The following is a 2,702-nucleotide window of genomic DNA, read 5'->3' as shown; positions in this document are numbered from 1 at the left end:
ATTTCCTTTTTGTGACAGTAAATATAAAAAAAACACAATATCAGCTCGTTATCATTTCCATTCTTTCCTAAAGGTAGAGCATGTGAAGTTCTGTTAAGTGAAGGAGGAACTGATGGGAGGTGTGTAGCGTCTCCTAAACAACCATTCCTGCCAGACACAGCTCACAACATGCCATCTGACTGCTTGCTTGAGCAACTCGCAGCGCGTAGGAGTGACACCACCTGTCAGTAATCCTCGCAGCTCGGTGACATCCATGCGCGCCGGCCTCACGGTGCCCAAAATCAAGAACGAATCGCATATAACGAACGCTTTCTCAATGGGCCTCACATTTCTTTTAAACGCTTTTGCTTGATGATCTGTTCCTGCAGACAGCTTTTTCCATGAAGTGCTCCACCTTCAAACTTAATGGGTCAGGAGGATCGGGACAGGAAATGGTACATATTTTTGGCATTTGCTAAATAAATCAAAACATTTTAATTCATCATTTTTGGTCCGAGCACTATAAATATCCCTGCTACGCAAACACTTCGGCTTTGCTGCCAGGATTAACCCTTCCTGTGCAATTACATTACAGACATTATAATATAGATTTTATATCTTTTTATCTCTCTCAAGGATATCCATTCCTATTTAACTATCCATCTACTATAATTGGAAAGATCAATACATATCTGGAGAGATATAAGTAGATTTTTGTGTTTGTCTTTTTCCATCTTTGAAAGATGGATAAAAGCATCTGTGTGGATATCTGTCTGTCTGTCCCATGAACGGAAGGTATCAAAGTAGATGTTTAGCCATCCTTCTATATTGTACCCTATATGGCACCCTGTTGCAATTTTACCTTTGTGTCCAATATGTGAGCTCAAGTAAGAGTAAATACACATCAACAATCAATATTGACAAGAGCATGTGCCAAAAAATGAAAACTTAGTTGTATTCATGCATATTTATACAAATATGGTACACTGTGGTGGACTTTGCCTGCCGTATAGTTTTTCCTCAAGCTTAGCTAACAACTGAATTACAATAGCTTTCTCACCTTAAATAAATTAGTGACGTTTTCTTGGAAATTAGGAATATATGTTTTCATTAACTTGTATTAAGTTAGTATTTTTCTGTTTTTTTAATAAGTTACTGTTACATGTGTGATGAAAGTAACAGTATTCTCATTGTTTTTGGGTCACATTTAGACATTTAAGTTTAAATATTATATTGAATATTGTACTCATAAATATACACTGATTAGTGTTTAATTACATCTTTCAACAAATTGATGCCTTCTCACAAACTGAGAATGAATCCATTAAACATAAATACGAGCGGAAGCTGGTTTGTGGAAGTTGTCACATGGCCCTGCCATCTTGAATACAGTAGCCGAGGTGGACATCACAGTTCCACTTGATCACGTTTTATGTATCGCTGGAGATCGAACACATACGTAAAAGTGGAGAAGAGAACGCGTAGGCATTCTTGTGCTTTAGAACCCAATTTTAATTCATATCAGCACCTCCAGAGTCAAGATATGAAGGATCACACCTGTTTCATCATCTGAGAAGAAGCAGAAGACCAACACAACGCCAAACAATACAAAAAAAAACTGATTATGCTGTATGCATGCATTAGCGTGTAATTTGGTAAGAAACAAAACCTCTTTTTGTCTTTCTGACTTTCCTACCAGAATACACTAACTCGGTCATGGCATTAACCGTCCCCTTTCCTAAGGCTGAAGATTAGCAAACTAGCAAGCACTTTATTCATATAGCACTTTCAGACAACTTCCAGCTGGAAACAAAGTGCTGTACACTTGACATGACAAACGAAAAATGATAAGCACATTAAATTACATTTTAAAAGGCGGGGAGGGGGCTGTCTAATGTGCAGGGGCAGGTTATTCCGAGTTCCCTCTTGGACCCGGGTACCTCCAGGAGCAGCTTGTCAGCTGACCTGGGGGCATGAGTAAGGATGTATTTAATAAACAAACATAAGAATTTTAAAATGACCTCTAAGATATACAGGCAGCCAATGTAGTGAAGCCAGGATGGGAGTTATGAGCTCTCTTTTGAGAGTTCCTGTTAAAAGTTGTGGAGCAGCATTTTGAACCATTAGCACCAGTATAACAAGTAAAGAGCAGTGTGCTTGGAGTTTAACCACTTTTGGCAAGCTTATTTTCTATTTCCAAGTATAAGGTAAGTAAAAAAAAAAAGAAAAACTTGCAATATGTGTGTGTTTACATTTCTTGCTCAGTGCAGCCAACATGATTTAATGTTTGTTAAAATCAGCTTATTAGTTGACTTGGGTAAAAGCTGCCGGTTATTAGACTGTTACTGGTTAAAAGTTTTCTGGATGAATTTGTGGAGGCTCGTAGTAGCCATAAAGCCTAGCTGTCCTCACCACTGTCCCCTTATATTTGTGCCTTCTGAGAGTGAAAGGTGGACAGATTTGAAACCTGTTTTCTGTTTTGCTAAAGTTGACGTAGTGACTACAGTTTGGTCCTCCAGGTGTTACAGCAGATAAAATCAATGCAAATAATGAGAGAATTGATTATTTCTCCTACAAAGTTAACTCTCAGTGGCCTGAGAGGTCAAACGCACTGCAAGAAAAGTCCAGAGGTGAGTAAAGCAAACATGTAACTACAGAATGATATGAATCATGTGATTTTTTTTTTTTTTTTAAAATCCCTCTATGCAACAATGAATCCTCCA

Source organism: Oreochromis aureus, linkage group 23 (genome assembly GCF_013358895.1).
Source record: "Oreochromis aureus strain Israel breed Guangdong linkage group 23, ZZ_aureus, whole genome shotgun sequence".
NCBI classification, from domain to species: domain Eukaryota; kingdom Metazoa; phylum Chordata; class Actinopteri; order Cichliformes; family Cichlidae; genus Oreochromis; species Oreochromis aureus.
The sequence above is the reverse complement of the archived record's forward strand: the minus strand, read 5'-3'. Positions refer to the sequence as shown.